Here is a 19,385-nt window from a genome sequence, read left to right on the forward strand (position 1 = left end):
GAAATCCTGAAAATACATACATACATAATCTTTATAAAAAATAATGACTCAAACGTAAAACAAACTAAATTGTGGCATAATTTTAACTAACTGAGGGAATAAAGGCAAAGAAATCCTTTTTCTTAATGGTAGTAACATTCTTCAGTTGGTCAAGGTATCACACAGGGCTTTAAAGAGGGAGATGTACTACTCCTAAACCACGACTTGGCCCAGTATTGAACAATATTTACCCAGTAAAAAATACAAACTCTTAAAAAATATTTTTAAACATTTATAGTCAACCTACAGAAAGAGCACTATGTTGACAACACAATGGTCTAAATGCAGCTCTTTGATGATATGAATGAAAAGAGGGGAGAAGCACTGACATGGCGTTATGGACTGAATTGTGTCCTCCCAAAATATGTGCTGTGAGTCCTAACCTCTACGCCTGTGGTTATAATCTCATTCGGGAATGGGTTGTCTTTGTGATGTTAATGAGGCAGGATTAGTGTAGGGTGTTGAATTGGTGTATGTTTTGCTGTGTATATTCTCCACAACAAAAAATAAAATAAATTATAAAAAAGCAAACAAACAAACAACAACAAAAATAAACCAAATAGGCCTTTTTTTCTCCAAATCATATACTGCAGAAAGGGCATTTTCCCTCCTAGGTTTTTTTTTTTTTTTTTTTCCACTTTGTTAACCATTAACTTATTAGCTCTTGGGTTTCTCAAAGAAATTAGTCCACCATCCCAATCAGAGTGTACATTCAACTCATTCTCCAGCTTCTCCTCTTCACAGACCATCAAATGCCCCTCTTCTCCACGAGACAAAGCCCGATATGAAGTGTTTTCATATGCATTTTGATGCCACCTTTTTGCAGTGCTATAGCTATATCATAAAGCATTCAATGCATACTTCATGAGTTCATCTGCAGCCCCCCACTTAAGGAAGTCTCTAATTCATGAGTCAATTGACTGTAAGAATTTAAATAACTTCAGGCAGTCTGAACACCACTTGCTCTTGGGTCATTATTCACGTTCAATGGTTTGCGTTCCGGAAATAAGTGGGCTCATTTCTATGGCGTCCTGATGCTACGGTTTCATTAGCAGCCATTTGTCATTTGGATCTGTTTGGAGGTGCTTCTCAGGTTCATTAAAAGAATTGGGATATAGTTTATTTCCTGAGAGAATAAAACGTAGGGCCAGGTTCTCAGGAGAAAGAATTAGTAAGCTAAGGGACGAAGGCCTCTTGAAGGAATTGTGGGACATTATCAAGACCTGTATTGCTTATAATCCCTGCAGCCATGGACAAAAACGTAACAGGGACACTACTCTTTTTTTTATGATCTCCCCATTTAGCTGATTTTGCTTCGTTCCCTCTCTCTCTTCTCATGGAAGTTTTACTTTTACTGAGGCAGTCAGTATGTCAAAGAGAATGGCTCAACATCATTGGTGGATGATGGATGTTATCTGTTTCTGGACTTTTGCCCAGGGGAGAAACCTAAGTGATTCAGATGGCCTACTGAGGTCTGAAAATGGCCTCAAAGGGAGGAGACTAGACCAGGAGACAGGAGCAATAGGACCTAGTACTGCCTCAGCTGGCTGGGTGGCTCTGGGCAATCTTTTAACCTGCGCCCCAGTTTCTGCCTACACAAAATGAGAGGACAAACCAAATGATATCTTCCCGTACCCACTGCCGTCGAGTCAATTCTGACTATAGCGACCCTGTAAGACAGAGTAGAACTGCCCCATAGAGCTTCCAAGGAGCATCTGGTGGATTTGAACTGCTGACCTTTTGGTCAGCAGCCGTAGCTCTTAATCACTACTCCACCAAGGTTTCCAAATGATATCCAACATTCTCTAATTCCATGTTTCTGTCCAAGACAGTCTAGTCGTTACAAGCACACTGTCTCCACAGAGAAGCCTTCAGGCTGCATGTATGCAAGGACAGGGAGCAAGCATGATACCCTCACCTGTAGTTGCTATAATGTGAGGGAAATGCACTGGCTGTAACTATGAACATAAGTGCAAAGAGGGCCCATTATCATAACCCAAAGAAATGCCCACATCACAGTTTCCTATAGTAAGTTTCTCAGTGGAAGACTCTATGTAAAGTATTCTAATTATTGATAGAATCTGTAATCTTGAGGATCTAGAACATGCCAAGTTAAAAGCCAACATGAATCTGGTCATCTTTACATGAATCCTAACTTCCAAAGGCACCTTGCTTCATGCCACCCGTGTTCACATAAAGGACCAACCAGCCAGGGAGGTGCTGCTGGTCACCGAGGCCACCAGACAGTCTCTCTGCCTCCAAAGGACTAACAACCTGATATTCCAAAAGGAAGTCCTCACAGATTCCTGGAAGGCAATGTTTTCTTTTTTTTCTCTTAGATTTCATCAATAGACAAACCATTTATTAAAATCTATGGCTAGATATATTTAAAATTTGTTTTTAAAATTCTAAGTGAGGGGCCATGATGGTGGAGTTGTCAGACACTTCCAGTGGTGTCTCTTACAACAAAGACTCGAAAAAACAAGTGAATCAATTATGTGTATGACAAGCTAGGAACCTTGAACACCAAAGGCAAAGTTAAGAAATCAGACTGAGTAGCAAGGGGAGGGAGAGATGGTTCAGAAGCAGTGAGGAGTTGCTGGACCTGACTCAGCAGGAACTGGCATCCCTCAGCCCTGATCCCCTGATGTGAACACCACCCACAGCACAAGCGGTCCATGGACTTTGAATGGCTTTCACCCCTGCACGGACATGTGTGGGCCCACTTCAGTAGATCAGGCCCTTGTTGGCACAGTGTAACGGTGTATGTGCCTGAAGTCTGACTTCAACTGTTTCAGCTGTGTGGTGGAGAGCCAGGTTTTTGATATTTGACACTGCTCTGTCTATTAAGCAGGGGCCTGAGGATTGGTGGCTCCACTCACGCCACCTAGCCAACTGTGACGGGGTCTAAGGATAAGTGATGTCTCCCAGTCCTTACAGCCAAAAGCACTGGGTGCCCATGGTCTGGCTGCAGAGCCCACCCACCCGTGCACTCCAGGGAACAGGGGTGCACTTTCCTCACAGACACTCGGGGGATGGTTGTCAGCCCTCTAACTTACCCAGAGCATGACCCCCTGTGGCAACAAGATACCTGTGCCTATACCAATCACCCCTGCTCCTCTAAGACTGCAGGTGAGAGCCTGTACCACACACTTGGTGACTCACTACCTAGGTACCTGAGCTGAAGCCAGACAAGAAAAGTGAATGGACTCCTAGTCTCATATACTTGATAATGCCTTTAGCCATCTGGTGGCAGGATGTTAGAGCTTCAAAGGTGAAAATAATCAAGCTAGCCCACTCGAGCGGCCTATTTGGGCACATTAAAATAAAACAAAGCACGAAGGTAGGACACAGTAAGAAAACATAAAATAATACAATAACTTATAGGTGGCTCGGAGACAACAGTCAATATTAAATTACATAAAGATCATGATTGCTTCAACAAGCTCCCAAAACAAAGAATCAAGGACTCTTTCAGATGAAAATAGAATCCTGGAATTGCCAGAGGTAGAATACAAAAGATTAATACACAGAACTCTTCAAGAGATCAGAAAGGAGATCAGGCAAAATGCAGAACAAGCAAAGGAACACACAGATAAAGCAGTGGAGGAAGTTAAGAAGGTTATTCAAGAGCGTAATGAAAAATTTAATAGGCTGCAAGGATACACAGAGAGACAGTCATCAGAAATTCAGAAGATTAACAGTAAAATTTAACAATTAGACAGCTCAATAGAAAGACAGAGGAGCAGAACTGAGGAAATGGAAGTCAGAATTAGTGAGATTGAAGATAAAACACGTGGCACCAATATATTCGAAGAAAAATCAGATAAAAGAATGAAAAATAATGAAGAAACCCTAAGAATCCTGTGAAAATATATCAAGAGAGACAACCTATGAGTGATTGGAGTACCAGAACAGGGAGGGAGAACAGAAAATACAGAGAGGATGGTTGAAGATTTGTTGGCAGAAAACTTCCTTGATATTGTGAAAGATGAGAAGATATCTATCCAAGATGCTCATCAAAGCCCACATAAGGTAGATCCCAAAAGAAAGTCACCAAGACATAATTAAACTTGCCAAAATCAAAGACAAAGAGAGAATTTTAAGAGTGGCTAGGGATAAATGAAAAGCCACCTACAAGGAAGAGTCAACAAGAATAAGCTCGGACTACTCAGCAGAAACCATGCAGGGAAGAAGGCAATAGGATGACATATATAAAGCATTGAAGAAAAAAACTGCTAGCCAAGAATCACATATCCAGCAAAACTGTCGCTCAAATATGAAGGCGAAATTAGGACATTTCCAGATAAACAGAAGTTTAGGGAATTTGCAAAAAAGAAACTAAAACTACAAGAAATAATAAAGGAAGTCCTCTGGTTAGAAAATCAATAACATCAGGTAATAGCCCAAGACTAGAATGCAGGACAGAGCAACTAGATATCAACCCAGACAGGGAAATCACAAAAATAAATCAAGATTTAAAAAACACTCAAAACAGGGAACTAGTGATGTCATTATGTAAAAGACGAGAATATTAAATCAATAAAGAAGGACTAAAACATGTAGTCATAGATCTTTCATATGGAGAGGAAGTCAAGGCTATGTAAAGAGATGAAAGTTTGCTTTAAACGTAGAAAAATAGGGGTAAATATTAAGGTAGCCACAAAGGAGACTAACAATCCTACACATCAAAATAAAATACGGGAAAAACATAAAGACTCAGCAAAAACAAAATCAACAACAATGAAGAAGAGGAAAAGACAATACATTAAGAAAAACGACTCAGCACGAAAAATTAAGTAGAAAAAAGAAACTGTCAACAACACACACACAAAAGATATCAAAATGACAGCACTAAACTCATAAAAAACTCATACCTATTCATAATTACACTGAATGTAAATGGACTAAATGCACCAATAAAGAGACAGAGAGTGGCAGAATAGATTAAAAAAAAAAAAAAAGATCCATCTATATGTTGCCTACAAGAGACACACCTTAGATTTAAAGAATAAACAAACTAAAACTCAAAGGATGGAAAAAAATATATCAAGCAAACAACAATCAAAAAAGTAGGAGTGGCAATATTAATTTCTGACAAAATAGACTTTAAAGTAAAGTCCACCACAAAGGATAAGGAAGGACACTATATAAGGATTAAAGGGACAATATACCATGAGAATATAACCATATTGAATATTTACGCACAAATGACAGGGCTTCAAGATACATAAAACAAACTCTAATAGCATTGAAAAGCAAGATAAACAGCTCCACAATAATAGTAGGAAACTTCAACACATCACTTTTAGTGAAGGACAGAACATCCAGAAAGAAGCTCAATAAAGACATGGGTGATCTAAATGTCACACTCAACCAACTTGACCTCATAGACATATACAGAACACTGCACCCAACAGCAGCCAAGTATACTTCCTTTTCCAAAGCACATGGATCATTCTCTAGAATAGAGCACATATTAGGTCATTAAGCAAGCCTTAACAGAGTCCAAAGCATCAAAATATTACACAGCATCGTCTCTGACCATAAAGCCATAAAAGTAGAAATCAATAATAGAAAAAGCAAGGAAAAGAAATCAAACATCTGGAAACTGAACAACACCTTGTTCTATAACGACCGGGTTATTGAAGAAATCAAGGACGGAACAAAGAAATTCATAGAATCCAAAAAGAGTGAAGACACTTCCTATCAGAACCTTTGGGACACAGCTAAAGCAGTGCTCACAGGTCAATTTATATCAAAAAATGCACACAATGTATATCAATAAATGCACAAAAAAGGGCCCAAATCAAAGAATTTGTCCCTACAGCTTGAACAAATAGAGAGCAACAAAGAGAACCCTCCGGAACCAGAAGAAAACAAATAATAAAAATTAGAGCAGAATTGAATGAAATGGAGAGAAGAAAAACAATTGAAAAGAGTTAACAAGACCAAAAGCTAGTTCTTTGAAAAGATTAACAAAATCGATAAACCATTGGCCAAACCGACAAAAGAAACACAGAAGAGGAAGTAAATAACTGGAATAAGAAATGAGATGGGCGATATCACAATAGACCCAACTGAAACTGAAAGAATCATATCAGATTACTATGAAAAAAATGTACTCTAACAAATTTGAAAACCTAGAAGAAACAGATGAATTCCTAGAAACACATTACCTACCTAAACTAACACAAACAGAGGTAGAACAACTAAATCCATAACAAAATAAGACATTGAAAGGGTAATTAAGAAGCCCCAACAACAACAAAAAAGTCCCTGGCTCTGGTGGCTTCACTGGAAAATTCTCCCAAACTTTCAGAGAAGAGTTAACATCACTACTACTAAAGGTATTCCAGAGCATAAAAAAGGATGGAATACTCTCAAACTGATTCTATGAAGCCTGTATATCCTTGATACCAAAACCAGGTAAAGACACCACAAAAAAAGAAAATTACAGACCTATATCCCTCATGAACTTAGATGCAAAAATCCTCAACAAAATTCTAGCCAATAGAATCCAACAACACCAAAAAAATTTAAAAAATTAATTCACCATGACCAAGTGGGATTCATATCAGGTATGCAGGGATGGTTCAACATTAGAAAAACAATCAATGTAATCCATTATATAAATAAAGCAAAAGACAAGAACCACAGGACTTTATCAATTGACGCAGAAAAGTCTTTTGACAAAGTCCAACACCCATTCGTGATAAAAACGCTCAGCAAAATAGGAATAGAAGGAAAATTCCTCCACATAATAAAGGGCATTTATACAAAGCCAACAGCCAACATCATCCTAAATGGAGAGAGTCTGAAAGCACTCCCCTTGGGAATGGGAACCAGGAAAGGATGCCCCCTATCACCACTCTTACTCGACATTGTGCTGGAGTTCCTAGCCAGAGCAATTAGGCTAGAAAAAGAAATAGAAGGCATCCAAATTAGTAGGGAAGATGTAAAAGTATCTCTATTTGCAAATGACATGATCTTATACATAGAAAACCCTAAAGAATCCTACTGAAACTAATAGAAGAGTTCAGCAGAGTATCAGGATACAAGATAAACATACAAAAATCATTTGGATACCTCTTCACCAACAAAGTGAACATAGAAGAGGAAATTACCAAATCAATACCATTTACAATAGCCCCCAAGAAGATAAAATATTTAGGAATAACTCTAACCAGAGATGTAAAAGAACTATACAAAGAAAACTGCAAGACACTACTGCAAGAAAGCAAAAGAGACCTACATAAGCAGAAAAACATACTTGCTCAGGGACAGGAAGACTCAACATTGTACAAATGTCTATTCTACCCAAAGCGATCTATAGATACAATGCAATTCCAAAGACATTTTTTAATGAGATGGAGAAACAAATCACAAACTTTATATGGAAGGGTAAGAGGCCCCAGATAAGAAAAGCATCACTGAAAAAGAAGAACAAAGTGGGAGGACTCACACTACCTGATTTCAGAACATATACCGCCACAGTAACTTTATGGGGCAGTTCTACTCTGTCCTGTAGGGTCTCTATGAGTCAGAATCGACTTGACGGCACTGGGTTTGTTTTTTTTGGTTTACCACCACAGTAGTCAGCACAGCCTGGTGTTGGTACCACAACGGATGCATAGACCAATGGAACAGAATTGAGAATCCAGACATAAATTCATCCACGCATGAGCAGCTGATATTTGACAAAGGCCCAAGATCTGTTAAATGGGGAAAAGACAGTCTCTTTAACAGAGGGTGTTGGCATAAAAATGAAACAAGACCCATACGTGACACCATGCACAAAAACGAACTTAAAATGGATCAAAGACCTAAATATAAAATCTAAAACTACAAAGATCATGGAAGAAAAAATAGGGACAACACTAGGAGCCCTAATACATGGCATAAACAGCACACAAAACATTACGAACAATGCATAAACAGCAGAAGAGAAACTAGATAACTGGGAGCTCCCAAAAATCAAACACCTGTGCTCATCCATCTATGGTGGCATAGTGGTTAAGAGCTACAGCTGCTAAACAAAAGGTCAGCAGTTTGAATCCACCAGGTGCTCCTTGGAAACCCTATAGGTCAGTTCTACCCTGTACTATAGGGTTGCTATGAGTCGGAATCGACTCAATAGCAATGGGTTTTGTTATGCTCATCCAAAGACTTCACTGAAAGAGTAAAAAGATTACCTACAGACTGGGAAAAAAAAGTTTTTGGCTACAACAATTCCAATCAGCGTCTAATCTTTAAAATCTACATGATACTGCAAAAACTCAACTACAAAAAGACAAATAACCCAATTAAAAAATGGGCAAAGGTTATGAACAGGCACTTCACCAAAGAAGAGATTTAGGCAGCTAACAGATACATGAGGAGATGCTCACGATCATTAGCCATTAGAGAAATGCAAATCAAAACTACAATGAGATTTCACCTCACCCCAACAAGGCTGACATTAATCCAAAAAACACAAAATAATAAATGTTGGAGAGGTTGTGGAGAGACTGGAACAGTTATACACTGCTGGTGGGATTGTAAAATGGTACAACCACTTTGGAAATCGATTTGGTGCTCCTTAAAAAGCTAGAAATAGAACTACCATACAACCCAGCAATCCCACTCCTTGGAATATATCCTAGAGAAATAAGAGCCTTCACACGAGCAGATACATGCACACCTATGTTCACTGCAGCACTGTTTACAATAGCAAAAAGATGGAAACAAACAAGGTGCCCATCAACGGATGAACAGATAAATAAATTGTGGTGTCTTACATAATGGAATACTATGCAATGATTAAGAACAATGAAGAATCTGTGAAACATCTCATAACACGGAGGAACCTGGAAGGCATTATGCTGAGTGAAATTAGTCAGTTGCAAAAGGACAAATATTGTATGAGTCCACTATTCTAAGAACTCTAGAAAAAGTTTAAACACAGAAGAAAATAATCTTTGATGGTTACGAGGGTGGGAGGGAGAGAGAGTTATTCACTAGATAGTAGGTGAACTATTTTAGGTGAAGGGAAAGACAACACTCAATACAGGAGAGGTCAGCACAACTGGACTAAACCAAAAGCAAAGAAGTTTCCTGAATACAACTGAACACTTTGAAAGCCAAAGTAGCAGGTGGAGGTTTGTGGACCATGGTTTCAGGGGACATCTAGGTGAACTGGCAGAAAAAAATGTATTAAGAAAACATTCTGCATCCCACTTTGGTGAGTGGCATCTGGGGTCTTAAATGCTAGCAAGCAGCCATCTAAGATACATTAATTGGTCTCAACCCACCTGGAGCAAAGGAGAATGAAGACCACCAAAGACACAAGGTGCATATGAGCCCAAGAAACAGAAAGGGTCACATAAACCAGAGGCTACATCAGCCTGAGACTGGAAGAAGTAGATGGCGCCTGGCTACCATTGATGACTTCCCTGATAGGGAACACAACAGAGGATCCCTGATGGAGCAGAACAGTGGGATGCAGACCTCAAATTCTTGTGAAAAGACCAGACTTAATGGTCTGACTGAGACTGGAGGGACCATGGAGGTCATGGCCCCCAGACCCTATGTTAGCCCAAGACTGGAACCATTCCTGAAGCCAACTCTTCAGACAGGGATTGGACTGGAGTATAAGACAGAAAATGATACTGGTGAGGAGTGAGCGTCTTGGCTCAAGTAGACACATGAGACTATGTGGGCAGCTCCTGTCTGGAGGCGAGATGAGAAGGCAGAGCAGGACAGGAGCTGGTTGAATGGACATGGGGAATACAGGGTGGAGGGGAGGAGTGTGCTGTCTCATTAGGAGGAGGGCAGCTAGGAGTCCAGAGCAAGGTGTATGTAACTTCTTATATGAGAGGCTGACTTGATTTGTAAACTTTCACTCAAAGCACAATAAATAAAAAAAATTCTAAATGAGTATAATCACTTTTTTTATTTAAGCAGCTCCTTTTTATCTCTTGGCATCCTGATGATGCAGTAGTTAAGAGCTAGGGCTGCTAACCAAAAGGTCAGCAGTTTGAATCCACCAGCCACTTCTTTGTATCTCTAGATTCCAATATTGATTCTTTCAATGTCGTAGCCAGAGCTAACCCACAAGATCGCTTTTTACACGTTCAGAATAGGACCAGAGGTACAACTCTGTGGAGTCAGTTGCCCAAAATAACCCGTGAACTCTTTTTTTCTATGGTTGTTGCTCACTTCCCAGTTCATCTAATATGGAGCAACTCTTCGGTCTGTGGAAACCCTGGTGGCGCAGTGGTTAAGAGCTCGGCTGCTAACCAAAAAGTCGGCAGCTCTAATCCACCAGTGGCTCCTTAGAAACTCTATGGGACGGTTCTACCCTGACCTATAGAGTCACTGTGAGTCTGAATAGGCTCAATGGCAACAAGCGTTCTCTCTGTGAGTACCTTCTCTGCATGGGTAATACCAATGAACGTCTAAGTGGTCGAAAATATCGCTCCCCTAGAAATCATTCATACACAGTCAGGTCACCTGAAAAGATGGGTACAGATACTAGAGCGCTTTCTACAAGTAACTTACACTTACTCTGTTGTTGGTTTTTTTTTTTTTTTTAACCTGTTACTACTATTGAAAAGAACTAATTTCTGGTTGTTTCCACAATGGATCAAATTACTACCATTCACAGTAGCACACTTAATCATTCATTAGTACCACTGCACAGTCAATTTCCCTACGCCACCAGATAAAGTAGGCTGGCCATAGTAACACAAACCTACTGGTCCAGCTTTAATACAATGGATCATCCCACAGAAACCAAGCATTGGCTTTCCAGGATGGAAGGACCTCTTATCAGGGCAGCTAGAACGTCGACAACACTGTTCCACAAAGACGACATCCTGCTGCCCTGAATCTTGCCAGGGACTTTAGAGACATTCCACAGCTCCGTCCTTTTCCTGCTGTACCCCACCTATGACCAAACCGGTTGTCATCAAGTCAATTCTGACTCCTGATGACCCCACATGTGTCTGAGTAGAACTGTGTGCTCCATCATGTTTTCAATGGCTGATTTTTCAAAAGTAGGTTGCCAGGCCTTTCTTCTCAGGCACCTCCAGGTGGACTTGAACTTCCAACCTTTCAGTAGCAGCTGAGGAGGCAGACCATTTGTACCACCCAGGGTCGCCCCATCTATACACACACACACACACACACACACACACACACACACAGAGTACAAACAAGCCCAAGTCACTGGGCTTTAAAAAGAGAGGGCAGGAGTCAGAGAGGATGGAGAGTGAGAACAAGGAATGCTAGTACTAAAGGAATCAACAAGCTGACGTATTTTTAGGCTTAGGGACAACAGCATTAGGCAGGAAGTCAGACGGGCAATCTTGCAGGCAGTAGGGATGCTGTCCATGGGGTAATGTGATTTAGCCTTGCCTACAAAATCTGAGAATCCGATTCAGTTCTTTGCCAAATTCAATTACTAGCTGATGCAAAGCAGCATCCAAAATGGTGCCACCCTCCTTTCGTTCCACTCCTTAATCACAAAGTCATGCTCTCGGGTTTGCATTGGTGGGAGAGTGAAGTTCATAAACGTGATGCTTCTAAATTTTTCCTATTTAATAAGCAACATGTTTCCAAATTCGGGTACAAAATTCTTTCCTACAACTTAACTAAAACTAGTTTTTGGCTCAAAATCTTGTTAGAAAACTGCTGCTAGATAGTTTTCCTGCCCCAAATCACCGAACGCTGCCACACACGGCCCCACACGGTACCAGCTGCAGCTCCAACACACTTTTCTGTCCATGTTTTGTCCTTATGGCCAACCAGGGCCTGTTGACTGCAATGATCAAGATAATTCAAGCCTTCTAGGCGTGTTTTGACCTTCTCTCTCTCCAGGATACCTAATTATAAGACCAGAACATTTGCAAACTCTGTGGATGATTCAACTCCTTACAAAACCTTGGTGTGCAAAGACAGAGCAAGTCAGAAGTGTTTTCTGTCCTCTACATCCTTCCCCTCATTTAGATTCAGAAAGGTCGCCTCCACCCAGAAAGTATCCAGGGTCTGCATTCCTTTTAGAATTGGTCTCTTGAGAGAGGAAATTGTAAATGAGGAGCGGTAAACTGTCCAAGGGCCCCCTTGGGTCCAGCACCTTTTCTGAGCAGCTCCTCTAGGCTGTGGCGTAAGTGACCCCTCCCCACCATGGAGAAGAGATGGAAGGCTGTAGTGGACTTTCCTTCCCAGGGCATTCACATCTTTACAGGAGGCAAACGACTGTGCCAAACAAGCAAAGCTCTAAGTGGAACTTCTGGCCTCAGCTCTGCCCCACTGGGGAGGAAGTGGCCTCCTTGCAAGCTCTATCCGAGCGTATCCGTCACCCTGTCACAAGCACAGCAGGTCAGGGCACAGGCTCACAGGGACGCTGAGAACCGTGCACAGGAGTCCAGGGCTGAAGGGGGCGTGGCAGCTAGGAGGACATGCAGAGAGAATGACTGCCTCCTTTATGTCGTCTGGAGCTTGCGCATGGTGCAAAAGGTTAATGCACTCAGCTGCTAATTGAAAGGTTGGAGGTTCGAGTCTACCCACAGGCACCTCAGAAGAAAGGCCTGGAAATAAAAAAATCAGTCACTGAAAATCCTGTGGAGCAAAGCTGTGCTCTGACACAGCAGGTTGCCGCGAGTTAGAGTCAACTCGAGGGCAACTGGTTTGGCTTTTTGGTTTTAAGAAATCCAACAGGGTAGGGTACATACAATTTTGGGGGACACAATTCAATCTATGACACCCTCCCAAAACCCCCAAACTGGGGCAGCACTGTGCTCTGGAGATGCGTTAATCACTCTGGAAGTAAAATCTCTCATTAAACATTAATAGCAATTTGTAATGAGAAACTAATTTGCTCTGTAAACTTTCACCTAAAGCACAAAAAAAAAAAAGCAGAAACCAAGCTAAAAGTGTTTTTAACAACAACAAAAAAGAGTCCTTCACTTAGATTTGACTCACCTGGAGCTAACTAAAGAAAATTAAAGACTAATAGTAAAAAAAAAAAAAAAAAAATGCAATTTAGAGGGCTTTTATAAAAGGATGGACTTCTTTTCCCCCTGATGGCAGCAAAAGAACCTAATAATTATGCATTAGATTCTGAATAAAATTATTTCCCTAGCTTGAAGAGCAAACTTGAAACAACTTCTCAGAGGATATTACCCCGCTGCTTTTGGGTAGAAAAGTCAAAGAAGAGGTAAGATTTTGAAATATTTCGATCTGACAATTGCTGTAACTTGGATGCTACTGATAGTTATTTGTACATTGCTACTCCAAGAGATAAACAAAAGCCACGTTTGTTTTATTGTCTGGCCTGTGGGTCACAACTAGCTTTCTGCTTTATACGAACGTCTCACACAAGGCTGTGGCCTGAAAATAAACTGCGCCTTTAAGGAAAACTTGCATGGCCTCTCCCTCTCCTTGCCAGTTATTCTGCCCCTTCCCATCTGTCCTTGGATCCTCTCTCTGCCCTTCCCAGCCTGCTTCGTGTCCCACCAGGCTGACCCGCAAGACTAACATTATAGTTGTTGTTGGGTGCCATCAAGTCAGTTCCGACTCATAGTGACCCCACGTGTGACAGAGTAGAGCTGCCCAGGAGGATTTTACTGCCTGCAGTCTTTAAGGAAGCAGGTCCAAGTCTTCTCCCACAGCAGCGTTCAAATCACCAACCTTTTGGTTAGCAGCCGAGCACTTAACCATTGTGCCATCAGGGCTCCCCCCTCAAGGACAACAGCACTCTATTTCCCTTGTTGGCTGGCTTCCCGATGGGGTCAGCCAATGGCAGACACTGGCAGGAGGTAAGAGGGCAGAAGACGGGAGAGAGCCCTGGGGGTGGGGGGGTCCCTGTTCCCACCCTGCTCTTGGTTTCTCTCCTGTACCTACCCTCCTGTGGGGGGACCTTGTTCCTTGGCTCTCACAGGGCTCCAGAACACTCTTTCCTTCCCTTGCTCCTTCAGGTCTAGGGGTGACAATGACTTCCTGCTACTGCCAGTCCCTGGGTGCCTCAGTATCCCTCTGTTGATGGTCTTAGATCTGCTTCCCCCTCCGGGAATAGTCTAATAAAGCTTCTTCATTTGAACTGACTGAATGGGGCTGTTTCCTGCCTGGGCCTGACTGATAGGCCCTCCATACTCAGTTCTCCTCCTCAGACAGGACAGCAAGGACCATCCCCAAACCTGTTCAGGGTGCTTGAGTAGAGCATATGCCTAGGAAAAGGATAAACTTGGTGGCAGGAGACAGCTGGTGTCTGCCCAGCTGAAACCTCCAGTGAGTAGGGCTGCTCTTCACTTTAGAATGTAGAAGACAATGTGGCTTCAATTTGTGTCATCTAAGGGATAAAACCTGATGCTGTTGAGTCGATTCCAACTCATAGCAACCTGTAGGAGAGAGCAGAACTGCCCCATTGGGTTTCCAAGGCTGTAATCCTTACAGAAGCAGACTACCATGCCTTTCTCCCATGGAATGGCTGGTGGGTTTGAAACATCCGTCTTTCAGTTAGCAGGCGAGGGCTTAACCACTGTACCTTCAGTGCTCTTCAGGGATACTCAGCTAATTCCCACCTGTCATGGATTGATTATGGGCACCCAAAAATGTGTGTATTAATTTAGTTAGGCCATGATACCCAGTATTTGTGGTTGTCCTCCATTTTGTGATTGTAATTTTACGTTAAAAAGGATTAGGGTGGGATTGTAACTCCACAGTTACCAGGTCACATCCCTGATCCAATGTAAAGGGAGTTTCCCTGGGGTATGGCCTGCACCACCTTTTATCTCTCAAGAGATAAAAGGAAAGGGAAAGAAGCAGGGAGTTGGGAACCTCATACCACCAAGAAAGCAGGCCGGGAGGAGAGGGCGTCCCTAGGACCTGAGGTTCCTGCACTGAGATGCTCCCAGACCAAAGGAAGACTGATGACAAGGACCTTCCTCCAGAGATGCCAGAGAGAGAAAGTCTTTCCCCAGAGCTGGTGCCCTGAATTCGGACTTCTAGCCCACTAGACTGTGAGAGAATAAACTTCTCTCTGTTAAAGTCATCCACTTGTGGTATTTCTGTTACAGCAGCACTAGGTAACTGCGGCAGCACTAGACAGCTAAGAGCCCTTAACCACTGTACCATCAGGACTCCTCAGGGATCCTCAGCGCTAATTCCCACCTTTCAACCCCTGAACATCAGGATAAAAAAAAAAAAAATCAGGATACTAGACAGAAAATGTCCCCAGTGGTATCTGGTGACAGCGTTACAAATCAGTGACTAGATACGGAACATGTATCTTGGCATGAAATAAAAGTGGAGTTACAATAAGCAGTAGACATGCCAGCAATTATGGACATTACCCTGATTATAAATAACCAGCTAAAAACTTTTTAGGTAATAGCTTGTTGGAGTTTTTCTTCTCTTCTTTTAATTTTCTTCAGTGACTGGTCTTTAAGTACCCAGCTAACTGTGGCAAAATCATGCTTCTGGCACATTTTCACTTGCCCTGGCCACACCTCCTGCACCATCCCTCAGAAGCCCACGTGGGGTCCCATTCCCAGAGGTCAGCTTATCACTGAGGTGCTGGCTGGGAATGGCGGGACCTGAATGCTCACGTGACATTCTCTCTGTGACGGCGACTTCATCAACACACAGTCTAGACTTGCTAACCCCCTCCTTCACACCAAGGGTGTCGACATGCTACGGGACAACAGGTCACAGTCCCTGGGGAGCTGTCTTCCCACCAGACCCGAAGAGCAGCGGAACAGACTAAATGTTTTACTAGTGGGATGGGAAAGCCTGGCCAGCCATAAAAGTTATCTTGAGAACTGTAAAAGAGTACAAGTGCAAGGATAACAATTGGTCCAATTCTATTTGGGAGCTAAAGTAACAACTCTACTTATTTTGACTTCATTTTATACAGCTCACAGAAATCTCCCTCCAGGTCTCCCGACTACATTTTCTTCCATACTGTGTCCGACTCACAACCTCACAGTGTTTCTGGATCCCAATGGTCTCCTCTCCTCATCCTCATCCCCAGCGTCACCTCAACCAGCCTCGCCCAACTCCCCTCCCTGTGTACCGTTCACTAACACTCTTTTCTCTTCGACTGGAGCACTCAGCTCACCATTCCTCAAGGCCAAGACTCCAGATTCCTTGCAGGTCCCAGCTCTGAGACGCAAACATGTGCGTCCAGCTGTGTGGGTGAATTTCCAAGGCTGCCGTTAGGGTTGCTTACAGCTGCTTACAGCTTCAAGAGATTTTCTGCCTCTATTTTCCCAGGCATTCAAGTCAGGGGTATGATGAGCCCTTAGAATCCACCTGGGCCTGGATTCTGTGGGACTTGCTCTGGAGAACAAAGTTTACTCTTAAAACGCCACAGGACGAAGGGGCTGGGCTGCCCTAGACCAGGCTCCCAGGAGAACTACGGAAGATTAAACTATAATTCACAAATGCCTTCTGGTGATTTCCGCCACAGTGTGGCTCTGAGGGCTCAGGGCTGACCGAGATGGTGAAATCTGCTACAACGACAGCAAGGGGGGTGCCAGTGAGGCAGGGGGTTTTCAAGGAGACTTCAAAATTTCAGACTTAACAACATTTCTCCTTTCACTATGTGGTCAGTGAGCCAAGCACCTGTCTCCAGGAAAGCCGCAAAACTAGTGGATTATGGAAATGTGGTTGCTGTATGCCATCTACTAGTCGACTCCGACTTTATAGACACCCTATGTAGGACAGAGTAGAGCTGCCCGATAGGGTTTCCTCAGCTGTAATCTTTACAGGAGCAGATCACCAGGTATTTTCTCCCTTGGAGTGAATGGTGGGTTCAAACCGCCCACCTTTCGGTTAGCAGCTGACCACTTAACCATTCATTGCACCACCAGGGCTCCTTGGATTATGGAAATAGGGGGAAACAATTACACAGTCAGGCACGGAGTGCGCCCCAGCTCAGGCTGTGGGGCAGAGCAAGTGGGAATAACGGTCCTCAAAAGGACTGCCGGCGAAAGCCTGGGCAGAAAAAGGAGGATGTAGGCATTGCAGTCACTTCGCCTTCCCACCTCCAGTCCTGACCAACAGGTAAATCATGAAGCTGTGCCAAACTCAGGAACCAACAGGGCAGCTGTGTCGGGTGCCAACGTCACTGCAGAGGAGGACATCAGAGAGCCACAGATGGTCCACCCTCCATAATGTGCCCTGGAGCAGGCCACATACAGCGACCACACCCTCCTGAACACATGTGGGAATTTCTGATTGGATCCCATTCCACACAAGCTTTGATCACCTTTTACTACACTTTACCAATGAACTCTGGGAGGTCTCATTGATTAGCAGAAGGGTTCTCCCTCTCCAATTTACAATCATTGATCAAAATCTTAGGCCTTTGCCAAAAGACTTTAAAATGAAGCTACTTTTATTTACAAATAAATAAGAACGGCTTGCATCTGTGATGCTATTCCTCACCCCAGCATCTCTAAAGGTCTCGCAACCTTTAGCCTTGGTCTCAACCAGTGTTTTTCATACGGGAAGTCGAGAACCATGAGTGGGTCATGAAATCAAATCAGTGGGGCATGATAAAAGTGGAATAAAAATATCAAAATTCGTAACACATGGTAAGGAGAAGTATTGTTTTAAGAAAACAACATACAAAAACTTCCCCTGCAGACGGCCATGTTGAGGGTAAGCTGGCAAGTGTGAATTTCCTCCCATTCCTGGGCACCTGGGAGCTCCTCTGAACAGACAGTGGGGACTGTGGACACCCTGTGTGGGGACAGAGCAGTGAAGGGAGAGCCTTAGCCCCTGATCAAGCGGGATCAGCAGTGAACCCATCAAAACCATTTACACAAACTAAACACTTTCTCTCAGTTGTATTCACCACACAAGCTCCCACCATCTCTCTGCTTTCCTTCCCTACGAAGCTCTACACTTCCTGCATGCACTTCCTTGACTTCTGCCCGCTCCTTCACCCACTGCAAACTGGTTTCTGTTCCCACAGTTCTACTAGGATCTCTAATGATCCTCCTCTTGCCAAATCAAATGGCTCTTTCAGGTCATTTTTCTGTATGAGTTTGAAAGTCTACGGAATAATCATTTTAACAGTGGAAACAGCAGTAATGGGTAGGGTGGTGTGTGCAATGCTCTTGCTGTCCAGCACTCAGTGCTACACACTGCCCTGAGCATGTCACGGGCATTTTCTCACAACCCTCTTTTGGGGAGGTATTTTGATTGTTCTATTTCACAGACGAGGAAACTAGGTATAAGGACTAAGTAAGCCCACACAGCAAGAAAGCGGCAGCGCTGAGACTTGAATTTGGATCTAACTCCAGAACCCAGCTCTCAATTGCCGCTCCTTCCTGGGCCCTCACATCCGCCTTAGGCTTCCTGTTTCTCTAACTTTCCTTTCTTGGTCCCATCCACTGTCTCTTCTTCCTCTACCGGCACCTCGAATGACCTTAAATCTATGTCGTTGTCTCAGACCTCTTCCTAAGCTCCAAACATTTGGCTCACTCTCCATCTTCCTCACCTGGATGCCCTGTGGACACCTAAGGATCACCAAAACCAAAAACCAAACCCAGTGCCGTCGAGTCAAGAGGACCTAAAATGATTGTCTACTTTTCCCTGAAAACCTGCTCTTCTGATTATAGCACCTCTTCCCCTTCGTTCTTTCATTTATTCATTCAAATATTGATGAGTAGGGTCACTGCGAGTCAGAATCAACTCAATGGCAACTGATCTTCTTTTTTTTTTTTTGGCTTATGAAGTGTCTGGCAGTCTGCTCTTACAAAAATCATATCCTAGAAAATCCCATGGGGCAGTTCTACTTTGTTACATGGGGTTGCTATGAGTCGAAATTGACTTGACTGCACCTAACAACAAGAATAACAATGTGAGGTGCCAAGGACTATTCTAGGCACTGAGAGTACCCAGAACATGACAGACCAAGTCCCCATCCTTATTCTAGTGGGGGAGATAGACCACAGACAAATAAACACACAATATCAGGTAGTGATAAGTGCTGCGAAGAAAACAAAAATTTGATAAGGGGTTAGAGTGACAGGGTGTTTAGATGGGCTGGCTGGGAAAAGTCTTCCTGAGGGGTGGACATATGAGCAGAGCCAGGATGGAAGTGGTTAACAGCACCCCCGTTCATGCAGTTGTCTAGACAGAAGCATTGTGGTCATTCTCAACTCCACCCTCTCGCTCACCTCACACACTCGCCTTCTCATCAAGTTGTGTCTCTTACCCATTCCCTCCCCACTGTCCCTGCCGAGTTCAAGGACTCGACATCTCTCAGTGGGGTACTGCACCTGATTTTGGTCTTTCTCCTCTACGTTGGGTCTCATCTTGTTGCCAGAATAATCTGTTAGTGTCTCCCA

The 19,385-nt window shown here is 43.0% G+C and overlaps 1 protein-coding gene across 2 annotated transcripts in view; it reads right to left on the bottom strand.

Annotated features, from left to right (window-relative positions):
• VWA3B (von Willebrand factor A domain containing 3B) overlaps positions 1-19,385 on the bottom strand; it is a 223,956-nt gene that overhangs the window by 21,325 nt on the left and 183,246 nt on the right. The window lies entirely within an intron of this gene.

The sequence above is a fragment of the Elephas maximus genome, chromosome 17 (assembly GCF_024166365.1).
Source record: "Elephas maximus indicus isolate mEleMax1 chromosome 17, mEleMax1 primary haplotype, whole genome shotgun sequence".
Classification (NCBI taxonomy): Eukaryota; Metazoa; Chordata; class Mammalia; order Proboscidea; family Elephantidae; genus Elephas; species Elephas maximus.